The sequence below is a fragment of the Diabrotica undecimpunctata genome, chromosome 9 (assembly GCF_040954645.1).
Source record: "Diabrotica undecimpunctata isolate CICGRU chromosome 9, icDiaUnde3, whole genome shotgun sequence".
Taxonomy (NCBI): Eukaryota; Metazoa; Arthropoda; class Insecta; order Coleoptera; family Chrysomelidae; genus Diabrotica; species Diabrotica undecimpunctata.
The window spans coordinates 86,082,722-86,101,668 of NC_092811.1; the positions used below are offsets into that span (position 1 = coordinate 86,082,722).

General features: G+C 31.0%; 1 protein-coding gene across 1 annotated transcript in view; it reads right to left on the reverse strand.

Moving 5' to 3' along the window:
* The window catches only part of LOC140450217 (phospholipid-transporting ATPase ABCA3-like), a 372,486-nt gene extending 361,478 nt beyond the window's left edge, over window positions 1-11,008 (reverse strand). The window contains exon 1 of the mRNA XM_072543710.1: window positions 10,856-11,008. The gene's annotated coding sequence lies outside the window, so the exon portion shown is untranslated. The remainder of the gene's footprint in view (window positions 1-10,855) is intronic.
* Between the last annotated feature and the right edge of the window lie 7,939 nt (window positions 11,009-18,947).

An 18,947-nucleotide genomic window follows, 5' to 3' on the forward strand; every position in this document is an offset into this window, starting at 1 on the left:
CTCGGAAGATGTCCCATTCAAAACTTTAGCAACATTAGATAAAAACGAAAAACCTTCATTCTTGTCGAAAACATATTTCATTTTTTTTTTTTTTTAATTAATTGACCGTTACTTCCAGGTGCCGATTTAATTTTCGTCTTTAAATTATCTATTCATTTTACTGACTCACATAAACTTATCTCTTAATAAGGTTTTCTCGCAAAGTTTTCGTTCAAAATTCCAATCATTAAATTAGCTATATACCTGCCACATACATCTATCGTTTCATCCCCGATAATATACAAAAAATTGCCCTCTAACTCCCGCTTAATTTTTGAAATACATTCCACATAACATTTTTCCACACTATGTTTTCTCAATGTACTCTCGTCCGGTAAGGATTTATTAAGATATTTTTCGAAAAAGCATTTAAAACTAGGGTTATTAACTTTATATAGAGGAATGTTGGATGCAATCATCATCTGGCATAAATCAAATTTAAATGCGTCTTCCTCCTTTTTTTTTGAACTGCCTAAACTATCCCGCAGAGATATTTGGGCTAACTTAGAGGAATTTAATTTTTCCAAATTACGTTTATGAAGTGGGGTTCCACAATGCTGGTTAATAAAGTACTTTTTTCTACTTGAAATCTGAGAATTTAAAAAAAAAATAATTAGAATTCTAAAACCGCTTTAGAATTTAGTTATGTTGTGGGACGAGAAAAAAAGAGAAAAAATAAAACTTACCGATTTGCCGCATGGTTTACAAAATGCTCCATCTCCTTCTAGAGAAAGTTCCGAATAAGGTGCGATCCATAGCCTTAATTTAGATGTCATCTTTTCACACAAATGTCTAAAACGTTTTAAAACGTGTTCTTTGCTTTTCGGTATACGCAACAAAACTAAACTAGGATATAGCAATTTGTGACTAAACTCTGATACAGTAACCGACTGTACAACTGATAATAAAATAATAAAGCTTAGGGATTTCCAAATAGCTAAACCTCAAGTCTCGATCAGGTACATTTTCCTAGAAATCTGTTATATAAACAAACCATTGATATTTTATTATTGACCCAAAATTTTATTATAGAATGGTTTAGTAATATCATGGGTAGTACCATGAAATTTTAAAAAAGACACAAATAGGCGGAATTTACGAAAAAAGGCAAAAAGTGCAAAAAACAGTTATAATACGCAAAATAGACAAAAAAGGCATTTTGCCTATAATCCGAGCTTTAGTTATAATAAGAAATTGAGTGGCCGAGTTTTGAGGATTGTAGTTTGTTGTCATCCAGGATAATCCGAAGCCCGAATCCAGTGTTCAACTTCCAAAGAATTGTCTATTTGTATTTCCTGGTCACTTCAGACCAATTTGCAGCTTAAGTGAGGCACAGTTGTGTTTGTTTGCAGTGCTTTAATCCAGTCTACATCCAAAAAACTTTCTTGAAGGAAATGCATCAGCCAGAATAATATAAGGTACTTTGTTAACTTAAGAAAAAATAGACATTTTTCACTAATAAAAAAATTTGCTTTCATGACAAACTAAAAAAATTGTAATAAATAAAATATGGATTAGCTAACTGTCATATTAGTTTTTTTAAATAAAGTTAACTATTCTAATTAAAATTAATGTTTCAAAAAGGTTTAATATTTCATTCCGACATACGACAGTTAGTATTATCCCTTTCGTACATTTGGTACACAACCATAAATTTGAATTGTTTTGTTTAAAGGTTAACCTTAATGAAAGCTCCGTTGAAAAATCTAGATATTTTCATTTTAATAATAATTTAAATTCCTATATTGTCCCCAATATCTGGAGCTTGTTGTAAATCGTTACAAATAGCGGAATTTTAAGTTTTGCTTTTAAATTTTATAATTTTATTTGTAATAACTATTTATGGTGAAGTAATAATAAATATGTAATAATCCTCTCTCTAAACGAAGTGTAGAATTATTTCCTTTAAAAAGATTTTCACCCTTTAATATTTTTTTTGGAAAGAAAAGCCTTTCTTTCCATCCAGCAGGAAGATTATTTTAAACGGCGTCCATTTCAAATAGTTTAGGAACCTTCTTGTGTTTTGTTGCCCAGGAAATGTATGTAAGTATTTTTTTGATTCAATTCTTTGTAGTTACCCCATCTAGTCCCTCTTTTAATCACTTGATTACGACCCAGCTCTCCAACCAAACCAAGAGTGGCCGTTCGCAAACGTTTCGGTTTGTTTGCTCGCCCTATCTTCAGCTCAGTAATTGTTCAGTCCTCAATTTCAACCCCCTATAAGTGATACCCAATGTGGTAGGCAAAATATTGGCGCTACAGTCATTGTAATTTTTGCGGCATAACAACTTTCACTAAACACTTTCATTTTTAACCTTAACACTTGAACTAGTTAACAAAACGTCTTGGAATGTCATCTCTGATACCCTAGGATCAAATCACTATGTCATTTCTATAGAATTAATTTTTGCAATTAATGAAAATGAAATATCTCCTAAAAATAAATGGAATATTAAAAAAGCCGATTGGGCGTTATATACCTCGACGATTCAGATTTTGCACGATACGAACAACAGTCACTCGGATAATCTAACTGAACAGTACTATTCCTTCATTAATAATATAAATACGGCCGCAGAAGCAGCTATACCCCAATATAAACCTTATAAATGTAAACGGCACCCACCCCCTTGGTGGAATATTGATTGTGACAATATTATCAAACAACTTGCATTACATTGCAAAAGCTGCAATAACCTCGACAGCTGAAATTTTACCAGATGAGAGAATTTGTGTTCCTGATGCTTTTCTCATCTCTAAAAGAAATCAAACAGATCGTTGGAATACCGCCTGGCAAACTTTTTGTGACCACTCAACAACACAATACGTGCATATACAACCACACATCCCTAATTCCAGATGGTTTAAGAATTTCAATACCGCTCGTAAATATACAACAACTTTAATAAGATTGAGATTTGGCCACGCTTGTTATCCTGTTCATCTTGCTCAAATTAAAATATACAATTCAGACTTATGCGAAACCTGTCAAGAACAAGGAGATCTTGTCCTCCGGAGGCGTGTCAGCCGGGAGCTGACAGCCGTGCCGGACGCATCAAGGAATTTGGATATCGGTCAAAATACTTGGGAATTCCAAGTTTGGCCAAATCCAAATTTCTAATTGATTCGATGCAGGGAAATTCCACTTTCGCTACGTAAAACAAAGGATTTGTTTTACATAAAAGCAGGTAGATTTTCTCTCATCGATCAGTCGAGCTTGCCTCTTCTACTGTAGACCTAGTCGGTGCTATTATTGTTCCTACTAAGTTATTGTTTTATTTCTGATTTCCTATATACCATTTTATTTTAGCATTATTGTATATTCAGACCTTTTCAGGTTAGAATATTACATTGATCTATATTTTTTCATGTACTTATAATTTATATTTTATTTAATTATTTTGATTGTTTATTTTTCTTGTATTTTGTGTCTAAGTTGTTCTTCCGTAAGTTAAGAACACTTAGAAATATTTATCTTGCTTTTTCTATTTTATATTTTGATTTGTACTTTGTCTAAGTAGTTCTTTCCGGTAAGTCAAAGAACTCTTAGAAATATTTCTCTGAATATTTGACTTGTTATTTTAATTGTGCGTCTAAGCCGTTCTTTTCCGGTAAGTCAAAAGAACACTTAGAAATATTTTCGTAATCATTGTTGCATTATTATTTCCGATATTTTATCTAAGATATTTTCTTCCTTAAGTTAAGAAAATACTTAATACATTTGTCTCTTTCATTTTCTATTTTATGCTTTTTGTTGTTTCTTCCGTAAGTCAAGAAACACTTAGCAATATTTCCACATCTTTTCTGTATTTGATTTTTCGTATTTGTAAGTCGTTTTTTCCGTAAGTCAAGAAACACTTATAAAGATTTGTATTCTTATTTTTCCATATTTGATTCTCTTGTTTGTTTTCACTCTAAGTTGTTTCTTCCGTAAGTCAAGAAACACTTAGAAACATTTTCTTTGCATTGTACTTTTGTACCATTTTATTTTTCTTGTTTACTAAGTTATTCCTTCCTATAAGTAAGTCAAGGAATACTTAGACTATTTTACCTGTTCTGTTTTCTATTTTTGATCTCTTATTTTGTAACTGCCCCTTGGAACTGTTACCTATAACAGATACTTGTCACGGTAACCGTTATTTCATACCAGTAGTAGTATTAAACCATTTCATTAGTGACAAGCAAAGATGGTCAACACCCGGTCTAATTCCGAAGACAGGAAGAAGTCCGCAGAGCCGGCGATGGGTCCTACTGGCCCAAATGCCCCTCTCGGCAACAATCTTAACCACATCTTTTTTAAGTGTTCCAAATATCTTCAGCATTCAGGAACTCTTTTAAACAACTTGCAAACTCTGCAAATATTTCCTCCATATCAAATAAATAACTTGTTGGCTACTAATAATAAAAAAGTTTATGATTGTTTGATTAAATTTATACATAGTGCAAATGTGTGTCTGTAGTCAATCTCATCTAACCTCGTTAACCTTTGTTCTAACCCAATTGTTTATTTACCTTTCTTTCCGTGACCTATTGCTATCAATGTCTTAAACAAATGTCCTGATGTCTCCCTGGACGAGAAGTGAGTATTCCTGTTGTTCCTTATATTTGTTTTTCCTTGATATAATTTTCTCTTTTTGTTTGATTCAGTTATAGGGATTTTATGAGGTTTTTTGACTCGAATAGATACACTTTTTGCACTAGCAATTAATAGTATAGATTATAAACTTATGTATGTATACACTGTATAATGTACACTTATGTATGCACTTATATGTATATGCATACACTTTTTTTTTCTTTAGTATTAATTATATCAGAATATTGATATTAGTAATTTTTCTTTTATTATATTTCAATGTGTAATTGGCTAAATAGCTAAGTGCTAAAGCCACAAAAAAAAACTCTCACAAAAACCTTAACACTCAATAGTAGACAAAGTTTATTTATTTATGTCTGGGCCACCATAACCTGTTAAAACTTATAAATGAAACGAACCAGTTGAGTATACAGTTAAGACCAACTTTATTTTGTTCCAAAAGTGAATTGACATACAATTGACAGTTTATATTGTACCAATCTTAACTTCCTGTTTATGACATATGGTGGTAATAAAATTTTGTTTAGATGATAATCAATATTTTAACAATTTGTAGATATTTACCTGTTGGCACGCGAGGGACAAACATTTTTTACCGTAGTGTTAATCTGATAAAACCTGTTGACTACTAACCGATGTTTATTTGATTATACATACTATGTATACTATGAATTTATTTAAAAACAGCATAAAGCTTAATAAACAAATGAATAATTAAATAAGAGAAAAGAATCAATAGAACAGTAATAAAAACAAAAAAAATATATTTTATATAATATATATCATGCAGGGAAATTAATAAAATTCAATAATTTATTTCTAGAAAAAACGTACGAACACGGCAGTCAAAGTTAAGAACACAGTTTGTACAAAATTAGTATAATGCATGAATATTTCTATCTCTGATAGGATTTCAAAAAAATTTTTGAGTTAAAGTTAAAGATTTTTAGAATAAATCAAGTAATTTGTTTAAATAAATCAATGTAGAAGTATAACTACCACTACATCACGGTTCAACGGGTCGTGGTGGACCCAGGTATTGTGGCGAAAAAACTGACAAAAGTTGATAATAAAAAACTTTTTTCTTACACAATTTTCAACGAAGACCACGTTGTTCTAGTCAGGGAGCTTTATTGTGGTAGGTAAGGATACAGAATTGTAAAAAAATTGTAGATCAAAATAGATATATAAACGATAGAAATTAATTTGATAACAAAATATAACAGTTTGACAAAGAAAGGAACTTAATAGAGCTAAACTGTAAAACAAAACGGGCGCCAATAAGTTTCAACCTGAAACTTATGAAAGAACTCAAGAATAAATAAACTAAAATAAACATTTTTCTCAATAAACATTTGAAGAACACTAACAAACACACGTCAGAAAACACATCAGCAAATTAACGACAAAAAACCTATAAAAATTGACATATATAACATAACGTTGGAAAAGACTTGACAAGACGTTTCTTATAAAAGAAAAAAGTTGAATTATGAATAGTGGTTCCTGAGATAATATAACCGGTCAAAGTTGACCAATATTTGCGACGAATATAAACAACAGAATGATAATTTGTAAAACGTTACCGTTTTCTTTTAGAGCTCTTTCTCGATAAAAGTTTTTATATCTTCAAGATATTGTTAGCATATAATAATAAAAACCATCGGTAATGCGCATAAAAAATACCAACAAAATTAGGTTGAAGAAAATTAAATTTCAAATACCAATCGGTATACGTAAAAAAAATGTATTTTCTCGGCTTCCAATAAAACAATTTGCTTCATTTTTTTAATTCGACGTAGATCGAGTAGAGCCATCTAAAAAATGCATTATTAAATTCCAGAGATGCTTTAGTTTTTTTATAAAGGAATTCATTTATTTGTACTCCAGTCGTCAGAGACGAAAATGCCACTGAACCTCTAAAAATCATACGAATAAGCTGAATATTTTTAAGAATGTTAATTTTGTAACCCCAAAAAATATTCAAAAATAGTTTACCACTCCTACCCCCTAAAGCCACCCTGCCTCGTAGGGAAAAAAACGGAAAACATGGATTTAGCAAGAATCTGTGAGTCATAGAAAAAATTATTTTAAATAAAAAATGTAGCTGAGACAATTTTAAACAAAAATTATAATTATGGTATAATTTCACTATTTGGGAGAGTGATTCGTCGTTTAAAGGCGCAGAAATGCGGAAAGACATGAAAATCCAGTGGCGTACACTCACTTTTATTTTAACGTTAATTATATTTTATTTTTCAAATATTAATGTTCGAAATAGGCCACAATATATTTATTTACAATTTTTTACTGACGTTTCGATCTCTATATCCAAAGACCGTTTTCAAAGATATAAATGATAGTTATATTTATTTTATTTGTCTATTATTATATATTTTTATAATCTTATATTACTTATTTTCTTTTTTTTTATGTTTAAAAACGGAATAGAGATCGAAACGTTAGTGTATTAAACATGTAAATAGATATATTGTGGCTTATTTCCAACCTTCTCCCTAAAAATACAGAATGCCACAAACAAAAAGCTATAGAAAAATAAATATATATGTCATTTGTATGTTTGAAAACGTTCTCTTTATAGAGATCGAAACGTCTGTAAATTAAACATTTGAATAAATATATTGTGGCTTATTCCCAACATTATTTCTAAAAATACAGACCGACAAGCAAAAAGCCATAGAAAATAAATATTACTATCATTTGTATAATTAAAAACGGTCTCTGGATATAGAGATCGAAACGTCAGTAAATAAACATATGAATGAATATTTTGTGGCTCATTCCCTAAATTCCCCTAATAATCCCCTGCAGAATGCCAAAAACAAAAAGCTATAAAAAACAAGTAATTTTGCAGAAAGCTTACTGATACTACCCGGCTGTCGCGGAAGTTACGCTAAAACGTCTTTTGACGTGACCCGTCCTTAAAGAGTTACACAATGAAATTTTTTTAAAACAAATTTTAAGACAGTTTCCATACCACCCCAGAGGTATGTCTTGTGGCGCGTTACTTTTTTTAAATGGATGTTCGCCAAGAGCCATATTGTCTTATTAAATAAAATGAACAAAACACTTAAATAGTATAAAACAAAACAAAATAAAATCCTATAAAACAAAATAAAATTCTATAAAAACAAAATAAAAATAATGTTTGATGTAACAAAACATTGTACTATTCTATTTAAACACAAACACTATACAAACTTACTATGTTCTTCTCGTTTTTTTTTGTTTTTTGGTTTTTTTATGCTGATGTTCTTATTAAACTATTAGAAAATATTATTCGCTGTCTAAATCTGAAGATGCAGTGCTGCTATCGCTGTCGTTATCTTCACCACCTGGTGTAATTATAATTGGCTCTAGTAAAACTTACTAGAGCCAATATAGGGCCACATAATTAAAGAAGAACATACGATGTTCTTCTTTAATTATTTGGCCTATACATTTAGCCCATTTCTCTGGAGTTACATGGAGGATTGCTTGAATCAAAAGTTTCTTAACTTCGTTTAATTTGAACATTTTGTTATTGCGTGCTACTTCTCCTTTCACTTGCGCCCAGATAAGATCAATTTTAGATCAGTTTTATTTTATTTAGTTTTTCTGTGCTTTTTTATATAAAAATTATGTTTTTATGCTTTTGTATTTTGTATACCTATTTTGAAAATATTAAAATATACATTTACAAAAGACTATGTGTATAGTTTAAAACAAAAAAAAGATAATTCTTTTGATATACAGGCCGGAATTAAATCACCATTATGCCGGAATTAATGTTTTTTGCATTTTAGTGAAAACAATTTTATTTGTCGAATAAAAAACACATTATTTTTTTATTAATTATTTTGATAAAGAAAATATCAAGCTATCAAATATACTTTTAATCCATTTTCTCTATTATTTCGTCTCCTTAACATTTACGTCTAAAGTCAAATATTCCTTAACTGGGCCGTTATTGGGTCTGTTTACCTTACACCGATTTTGATATTTAAAATTAAATTTTTTTTCAACTTAATTTTTGAGTATTTTTCACACGTAATCCGATGTCTTTATTAATACAGTATACTCCCTCTATAACGAACACGGTTATTACGTGTTTTCGCTTATAACGAGGTACATTAGATGTAACTTAAAATTTCTATTGAACTATAACCCTCTATAGCGAGGTAAATTTGCTTATAACGAAAGAAAACAAGATTGAAAAACGTGTTTTTTTACGTTTTGACTCGACCGTAGCTATAAATAAATACCCTTTTTAAGTGCCGTCCGCAATAAACTTCTTACAATTTATGATTCTTAGTCGGAAATATACAATTTATGATTCACAAGTGTCATTGTAGGGGGTTGACCATTCACACCTAATAATATAGGTCCTAATAGACAAGATGTGGAAAGTGTTTTAAATGTTGTCAGAAACTTTATCCAAAGAAAAAACGCAAATGAAGAAGCATAAAACTGTTTCACATCTTTAGAAAATATGATAGATAGAATACTGGACAATTTAAAGCAGTTAAAAATGACAGACTTCTTCCAATTGCAGACGCAGTAGTTTATGTTATTCTTGAAAATACGCTTTATACAGATTTACAGAATACAGATTTTTTGTTTTAACGTATATCATTGACAATAATAGTAAACAACTCTTTTTGTTTTAATGTATTTTATTGACAATAAAAGTAAACAACTTTTTTTCAAAAACGCCATTCAAACAGTATTTATTAGCATCTTATATTGCTCCGAATGGCTTCACTATAGAAAGTTAATGTTTTAGAAAACTACATATTCATATGTATGCACAGTATTATTGTTGTTGGATATAACGAGATCCGCTTATAACGAGGTAATTAGTCTGCCATTTCAGTTCTCGTTATAGAGGGAGTCTACTGTATAATGTATTTTGTAAATATGTTGAAAATATGAAAATAATTTTTATTGAGAAAGAACTCATATCATGATCCTACTGTTTATAACTTTGTCGCAAATGCCGGTCAATTTTGACTGGTTGTATCTCAGGAATCACTGCTAGTAATTTGACTTCTTTTCTTTTGTCAGAAACTTCTTGTCGAGTCTTTTTCAACGTCGTTTCCTGATTTTAAATTAAGCTTATAGTTACCGAAATAATATATTTGTTTATGTAAGTCAAAAAATTAGTTATAATTTTTAAAACATTCCTGAGGCCGTAAAAATAACCGATTTCAATTCCAAAAAGTACTTTAGATAGGTTAAGTGCGTTTTTGTAAGTACAAAAAAATTGGCAAACTTCTATATTGTGGTCTAGTTTTTGTTGTGCAAGATTAAAAAAAAATTTAAAATTTAAAAAAAAATTTAGATTGCAAAATTATTATGCAAAATCTAAAGTTGATTTTAATGAAATTTGGTGAGTTGTTTTAATATGTTATAAGTACAGATTTTCCAGAGGAATTATAAAGCTCCTAGGTTCAATCTAAATTGTTGAAAAACATTGAGTAAGAAAAGGCTTGTTTTACCCTCTTTTTTTGTATTTAGTGCTATTTTGCAGCAAAGGTAGCATTATTAACCAGCCGTATCTTATAGAAAATTTGCTCCAATGTGAATTATAAAGTTATAAGCAAAAAAAAAGTAGAAAAAAATCGATATTCTTAGAATTTTTAAATATTTTAATTTTTTTATTAATGTTACCGACCTATTTGAGATTAAGAGATAGTCAATTATTATTATTGAAGTTATTACACAGCAAAAACCAGAATGTCACCTCGCACATCCACTTCAGAACAGATCCGCCCTGATCCATAAGGAGTTTTTTAAAGAAATTTATAATAATGTTCTAAATTAAAATGATATTAGAAAGTTCATTCCACTTGATTATAAGGTAAATTGTACCTAAATAATTGTACAATACTATAAACAAAGATCACAATTAATCATTAAGTTTGTATATAATAATTTATGCGGTAACACATTTTGGTTTTTTGATATTGTTTTTACTATTTGAAAATATGTTATACGGTGTACATGTAATTAGAAATCGCTGTACAGTGTGCTAAATATAGCAATCTAAAAACTACGTCATATATACGGTTAAACCAGCAAATATTATTAATAACGAGACATATTTCGACTAAAACTTTTATTGTTTTGAAAATGTAAAACATAACGCAACTTATTTACCGCCGGATAATCTTGGCCGTGATTTTTAAGCAACTCAACTGAAAACGTAACACTTACCTGATTTTTCAGTTTAAACTTGCGCAAACTTCCACCACAAATTTAAAAAAATAACTACACTACGAAATTTCCCATGTAGTTCCGATTAAAAATAGTTAAGACTAACATTTTCTCCTAAACGCTGTAACGATTTTTAGAGGTTAGATTGACCTGAAACCTCTACTCAAACGCGTGCGCCCCTGAAAGTGAAAATTGGCCGTGAAAACGTTTGAAAATGAAAATAGTGGTTTCAATTATATCGGAGAGTAGCTCTTCCGATAGAACTTTGTAGGTCAATGACAGAACGGCGCAAGAATGGGTTTACTATGAATATAAGGGATAGAAGTAGTGATACCTACAAAAAGTTGTTGTTTCAGTATTTATTGATTTAAAAATAAAATAACCATTGCCAGTTACACTCATGGACAGAATTAATTTATTAAATTTAAAAAAGTCATAAATTACAGTAGAAACTCTGTTACCCTAAATAAAAGAAGACATTTCGGATAACCAAATAACCAAAATTCAGGTTAACGACTGAATTTTTTCTCTATTTTCCAAGTCAAAAAATAAACTTAATAATTTATCGTCTTATAAAGAAAATCTTTGATTCCAAAATATTGCTTCAGGTCGCTATAAACGCATTTAGTGAATCATGTTGATTGTGGATTTTCTGCTGCTTCCCTGGCCAACTGATGACGGAAGCCAAAGGAATTTAACAAATCGGTCGTTTTCTTGACATCTCATTAGTTCTGACTTTATAAGCAATAGAATGGGATGGTTTGTGTATAACTATTTCATAGAGCTGAGAGCACTTAAAGAGTCAGTTATTATCAAAGAGTTTTGTATGTTTTTATTATTTACAAATGTTATTGCTTGCAAAATAGCAAATAGTTCTGCGGAAATATGGTTGATCGTAGGAAAAGTGAGAAGGAGTAGTCTTGGTGTAAAGTTGTAAAAGAAGCCCCTACCCCATTGTCAGATTTAGACGCGTCTGTAAAAATGAGGGAGTTATGAGAGCAGTTTAATTTCTCTGCTGTTTTCTTTTTAAATATACTACGTGGTGTGTCATATTTGTTATTGATAGTAAGACTTGTATCACAAATAGGCAGCTGTATTCTCCAAGGAGGTTGATGATTAAGGTTAGTTACATTGTATGTCTCAGGAAAATGTATGTTTAAACTATTTTGTAATTTTTGGATCCGAATATAAAACGGGGGACTTAATCTTTGTGAGGTGTTAAATGTCGATGTTAATCTGTCAGCAAACGTGTTTTTAAATGTTGGTATATGTGGACTGGCTGACAATTTAGCAGCATACACAAGGCTGAGATAGTTTCTTCTTAGTTGAAGGGAAGGTTCACCTGATTCACAATATAAACTTTCAATTGGGCTAGTATGATGAGCTCCCAGTGCTATTCTTATTGCTGTATTGTGTATTGGGTCTAGTAATTTAAGTATTGATACTTTGGCTGAATTATAAGCAACTGCGCCATAATCTAGTTCAGAACGAATTAGAGTTCTGTAGATAGTTATGAGTAGACTTCGGCAAATATGCATATTGCATATTTTGCATATTGTGCATATTTTATGCAAATATTTCATATTTTGGCATATTTGTATAAAAGTTTGCATAAAGTGCATAAAAGTTCAGATTTTTATACTGTATTTGAAAATTTTTAAACATACCAATTTATTTCAATTCTTGTATAAAATTTTATAGTCATTTTAATCAAGAAATGATCTAAGTACGTAATCTCTACAGGTACAAAACATTTACAATTTCAAAGAAGATCAATTTAAGTAGCCCTCAACATTCTTAGAAAGTCTCGGTCACTGAGGCATTCAGTTATTGGATAATCGCTAAGGTTTCGCTCATTTGCATTTTATGATCTAATCCCCAAATCTATCTACAATTTATTGTATCTTAACAGCAGGTAAACGGCTAATAGTTTTGTTCCTAATTTAGGGATTTTCCAACATCTCCCAGTTTATTGAATTAGGTACCTAAACATTTCTAATTTGATGCTCAGATTTGTAAATCATTTTTGTTTTGATATTCAAAGCGTAAACACTCGTTGTGCGTAACAAAAGGGAAGATTGTGATTTTATAATGCCTAAAACAACCAGTCCTTCAACTTGGATTAAACCTTATAAAGAGCTGTCTATGGATATGGGAACAATCTACTGTTCAGTCTGTGGCAAAATTGTAAGTATCTAATATTTTCTATTAAATATCTAATATTTCATACATACAGGGTGTTTCCAAATGACACTTACAACGTTTGACTGTAGATACTTCTCGAAAAATTGAACAAAACGATATAGTTAATGAGGGGTCAAACTTATTTACGTTTCGAGATACAGGGTGTTAAAATTAAAAAAAAATTAAATTCTTTTAGTTAATAACAACAATAACTTTAAAACCAGTAAACGTATTTACTTGAAATTTAGTACTCGTAGGTTGTTTTTAAATGAAAAATAGCTTCCTTTAGTGAGAAAAAATTGTCCATGGTACAATACAATGGTGTGTATTTAGAAAAATTTTTCACCTTTACTTTTTTTTTGTGAAGTCAGCTATTCTAAAACACAATTATTTTTATTGTAATTGAATTAACAAAAAAAAAACTTTTGTTGAATTTTAAAATAAGTTATATGATGTACTTACTAATGGTTAGTAACAAAAACTAATTTCTGGATTAATACTGCATTTAAAACACTTAGCGAGTGTTTTTTTTTCCAAACCAGTTATTTGATTAACCAAAAACACCTTGTATATTTTTATATTTTAAAGGTTGGGTTAAAATAAAGGTTTTTATTTTTATTTATAGATAGCATGTGAGAAGAAATTTCAGATAGACCAACATGTGAGAACTGCTTCACACATTGCAAAAAAAGGAAAAATAGGAGGAAAACATCAAACTTCAATGGCTAAATGTTTCCAATCTACTTCAAAAAAATTAGATGAGCAAGAAACTTTTAATGAAGACTTGTGTCGCGCATTAGTGTCTGCAAACATACCGCTTTCAAAATTAGCAAATGTAAATTTTAGTTCGTTTCTAAAAAAATATTGCAAACTTAATGTTCCAAGTGATCGGTCTCTAAGAAGAATAATGCTATACTCGTCGGTGTTAATTAATATTAGGGAAGAAATTGCAGATAATTATTTTTACATATCTGTAAACGAAACCACTGATTCCTCAGGAAAGTATATTGCTCATTTATTGATTGGTGTTCTTAAAGAAGATACCTTACCAAAATCTCATCTTATTTCATGCCAGCAACTTGAGAAAACAAATGCTTTAACAATTTCGCGTTTTATACAAGAAACATTAGCAACTTTTTTTCTTCCGACAACTATTCCTTCTAATAAATTACTGCTTATTTTATCGGATGCTGCTCCTTATATGGTGAAAGCAGGACAAAATTTATAAATATTTTTCCCAGATTTAATACATGTTACTTGTGTAGCGCATGGATTAAACAGAGTTGCAGAGGAAATACGAAAAAAGTTTCCTCTTGTAAATACCATGATATCCAGTGTCAAAAAAGTATTTCTTAAATCTCCTATAAGAATTCAACTTTATAAAGAAATGCTACCTAACATTCCTCTTCCACCACAACCTATTTTAACGCGATGGGGAACATGGTTAGAAGCAGCTAATTTTTATGCAGATCATTTTGTTAAAATAAAGAACATAATTGATACGTTAACAGATGAAAGTTCCCAATCTCTTTTGGATTCTAAACAAACTTTTCAGAGTAACTTGCTTCAACAAGAACTTTCATTTATAAAATCAAATTTTAGTTTTGTTCAAAAAACAATTACTCAGTTAGAATCACCAAAACTGTCATTGTTCGAAAGTACAGCATTAATAAAAGAATTTGCGTCATGTTGTCGGAACGTTAGAGGTAATATTGGAAAAGATATTTTAAAACAAATTTAAGCTACTATGGAAAAAAATAAAGGTTACCATATTCTTTCTGAAGTAGTCAGTGTTCTAGCTGGAAATATTTCGGAAACAATTAATTTAGAACCAAATGTTTTGGTTAGTTTGAAAAATGCTCCCGTTACATCAGTTGATGTTGAACGAAGTTTTTCCATATATAAATATATGTACTCAGACAGAAGCCACAAGTTTTTGTTAGAAAATTTTGAACACCACTTGGTCATTTATTGTTACCATAATTCTAAATAAGTTTATTCATACTTAAAAATGATGTAGTTACTTAAAATAAATGTAAATCTTAATGAATAGTAGGAAATATTTAGTTATGTACACTTTTTTTTTTAAATAAAATTGTTACTATTTTACGATTTTTTTATTTATTTGTATGCATATTTTGTAAAATATTTGCATATTTTCTACATTTTTATTTGCATATTTGCCGAAGTCTTGAGTGTTTGGAAATCAGCTCCCCATTGCTTGTGAGATATGCTTTTCAATAAATTTACACCATTTTGAGTTGTTTGTCGAAGATGAAAAATATGATCTTTCTAGATTAACCTCTGATCTAGTTTTATTCCTAGGAAGGTAGTTGATTCAACATAAGTAATAGGTAACGAGTATAAGGTGAGATTAGGTGGAAGTATAATGTTTTTTGGTCTCTTGGTAAAGAAAATTGCTTTTGTTTTGTTTGGACATATCTGTAGACCACATCTGTCTGACCAATTTTCTAGTTGATTGATAGCGGCTTGTATATATCTGGTAAGTGTTAGAACATTTTTGCCTCGAGAAAATATGACGAGATCATCAGCATATAAGCGTGCTTTTACTAATGAACTAAAGGATTTAGAGATATCATTAATCACAATAAGGAACAATACTACGCTTAGTGTAGATCCTTGTGGGATACCATTAATTTGTGTTGTTAGATAACATTATCTACACGAACTTTAAACTCACGAAATATTAGAAATTTTTTTATAAACTTAAGGATGTTACCTTTGATTGACCGTCTGGATAAGTTTTGTAATATGTCGGATCTCCAAATTATATCATACGCATGGGTTATGTCAGAGAAAACTACTAAACACTCTTAATTGCCTCCAAATGCTTCGTGAATTTCGGATTCTATATCAACTAGATTATCTAAAGTAGACCTTGATTTCCTGAAACCACTTTAAATAGGTGTAAGAAGTTGTTTGTCTTCTAGATACCACAGTAGTATGCTACAATATATAAATATAATATGCTACAACCAATCAGCAACCATTCGGGTAAAAGATCAACTAACAGAAGAAGTGTCAATTAAGAGAGCAGTACGACAGGGCTGCATACTCTCTCCCCTATTATTTAACGTCTATTCGGAATACGTCAAGAGCCAGGCCTTAGAGCATATCGAAGAGGGTATTCTCATAAATGGTGAGCGCCTGAATAACATCAGATATGCAGACGACACCATCCTCTTTGCAGACAGTTAAGAAGGTTTACAGATACTAGTAACGCAATTGTGGAGAATCAGTCAAGAATACGGGCTTGATTTTAACATCAAGAAAACAAAGTACATGGTCATCAGTAAGAAGCATATTCCACCTAGTCAATTACTGGTAGATCAGCAACAAATACTCCAAGTGCCCTGTTACTACTATTTAGGAACCAGCATAAACGACCAATGGGACCACTCAGTTGAGATAAAACAAAGAATTGAAAAAGCCAGGTCAGCATTTGTTACAATGAGCCACGCCAAAGATATTTAAGAGCCACGACCTAACCTTAAAAGCGAAAATCTGTTTATTGATGCTACGTGTTTACAGTGCTGCTTTATGGGGTTTAATCATGGACGCTAACCGAGGCATCCATGGGAAAACTCGAGGAGTTTGAGATGTGGTGTTATAGACGGATACTGAGGATCTCCTGGGTGGACCGAATAACAAACATTAAGGTTCTACGTCGGATGGATAAAACATGTAAAATTATATCCACAGTGAAACAGCGCAAGCTAGAATATCTTGCACATATAATGCAAAACGATCATAGATATAACCTGCTGCAACTTATATTACAGGAAAAGGTCTAAGGAAAGAGGGGACCAGGAAGAAGAAGAACTTACGAAAGTGGCCACCCTATAAATTTCTGAAAATAAAAATTCATTGGAAATTTTATGCACTGTTTCATATTGCGTCTCAATTTAAATATTTATTACGATCACGTATGTTTGTTTTTGACAGTTTTGACGTTTACGTTGTTGTTTTCGGTAGTCGCTGTTTATCTTTCAAGCTGAAAATATTAAATTAAACAGTAATTTAGCTTTTCAAACATGGATTTCGGCTAAGTGAATAATTAAGATATGGTGTTAGTTATCTACACTAGATGTGGCTCGAATTATTGCTTTGCTACAAGATGGAAGAAGTCAAGTTTATGTATCCCAAACTTTAGGTATTCCGAGAATGACAGTACGGAGAGCTTTCCATCGTTTTATAAAGACTGGTACATATATTAACTTCGACTTAGTTCCGGTCGTAGAAGAGTTACCTTGCAAAGAAATGATCGTTATATTGTGATGGAACTTTTAGGGAATCGCCATTCCACTGCAATTGCTGCTAGAAACCTTCGCAAGGGGTTCGAAATGTTAATGTAAGTGAGAGAACGATTAGAAGATGCCTCAACGAAAGAGGACTAATGCCACGAAGGCGAGCTATTGTTCCCGGATTACAACCCAGACACTGTAGGAATCGATTAATTTTTGCTTGAAAACATCAACACTAGGGTATACAGGATTGGAGCCGAACTCTCTTTTCTGATGAATCGCGGTTCTGTTTGAAGTCTGGCGATGACCGAGAGAGGGTTTGAAGATGGAGAAATGATAGATATGCCCAAGCTTGTATGTGCCAGAGAAGAAACTTTATCGGTGGTTGTCTCATGGTTTGAACTGGAATCTCATTTGAAGCTCGAACTGAACTTATTTTTATCAATAGCCCCCTGAGTGCTCACCGGTACATAGAGGATGTTTTGGCAGAAGCAGTAGTTCCATTTGGTCCATGTATTGAGGACAATTTTGTCTTTATGTATGATAATGCACGGCCGCATACTGCAATAATCGTGACAAATTACTTGAAGGAAGTAGGAATTAGTACTCTAAAATGATAGTCTGTAGACCTGATCTGAATATCAGGTCTAAGTCAACCAGGACAGCTAGAAAGTCTTGCAGAACTTGAAAATATACTTCGTGTCTTCGTGAATAATATGAACTTATACCTCAAGTTTTTATTCAAATTTTTTTCCTTTCCCTTTCAAATCGTATGCAAACAGTTATAGGGAATAATACTCGATATTAGACAATTTGGTTCAGGTTCGCTCGTAATTTTTATTGTTTGTAATTCGTTTCGATGGAAAATGGAAACAATCTTGACACATATATAGTACGCAGTCTTCCTCGCAATATGCTTCTATACAGCCTTTAATCCCAAGTGATTATTGGTTTAAAAATTATTCTGTTGCACGAAGGTATATAACATCCATAATTAGAATAAAATTTGGACACGCCTGCTATCCTAGTCATCTGTCCAAACTAAAAATCGTAAATTCAAATTTATGTTCAGACTGTCAAAAAGAAGGTGATCTAGATCACATTTTCTTCGAATGTAAAAAATACACAAAACAAACTGAAGATCTAATAAAAAATTTAGTCAACGTAAAAATTTTTCCTCCGTACAATATGTGCTATCTGCTATCTCTAAATATAAGAGTTGTAAATGAATGTTTGATGGAATTTATTTGCAAAAGTAAGCTTAATATTTAACTGTAATTAGAATCCTAACCTCTGTTTTACCCCATTTGTTATTATCTTTTATCCGTGACCCAATCTAGTTTGTCTTACTTAAAAGCAATGTCTTGATGGGTCCCTAGACGAGAAACAAGTGTCCATGTTTTATCTCTAACCTATCCCTAATAATAATTTTAATGTTTAAAATTTGTAATGCTACTCAAGTTTGAAATTTATATTATCTTTTTGTTCTTTCTGGGTAGAAAATTTTCATGTTGTGACTGGCTATATGGCACTTGCCTATGCCATTAAAACAAAAAAAAAATCAAGCAGTAATGGCTATTTTTTGGTTAAAAATGAAAGGTGTTGCGTATACAATATAAAACAGTGCATAAAACTTCCAATGA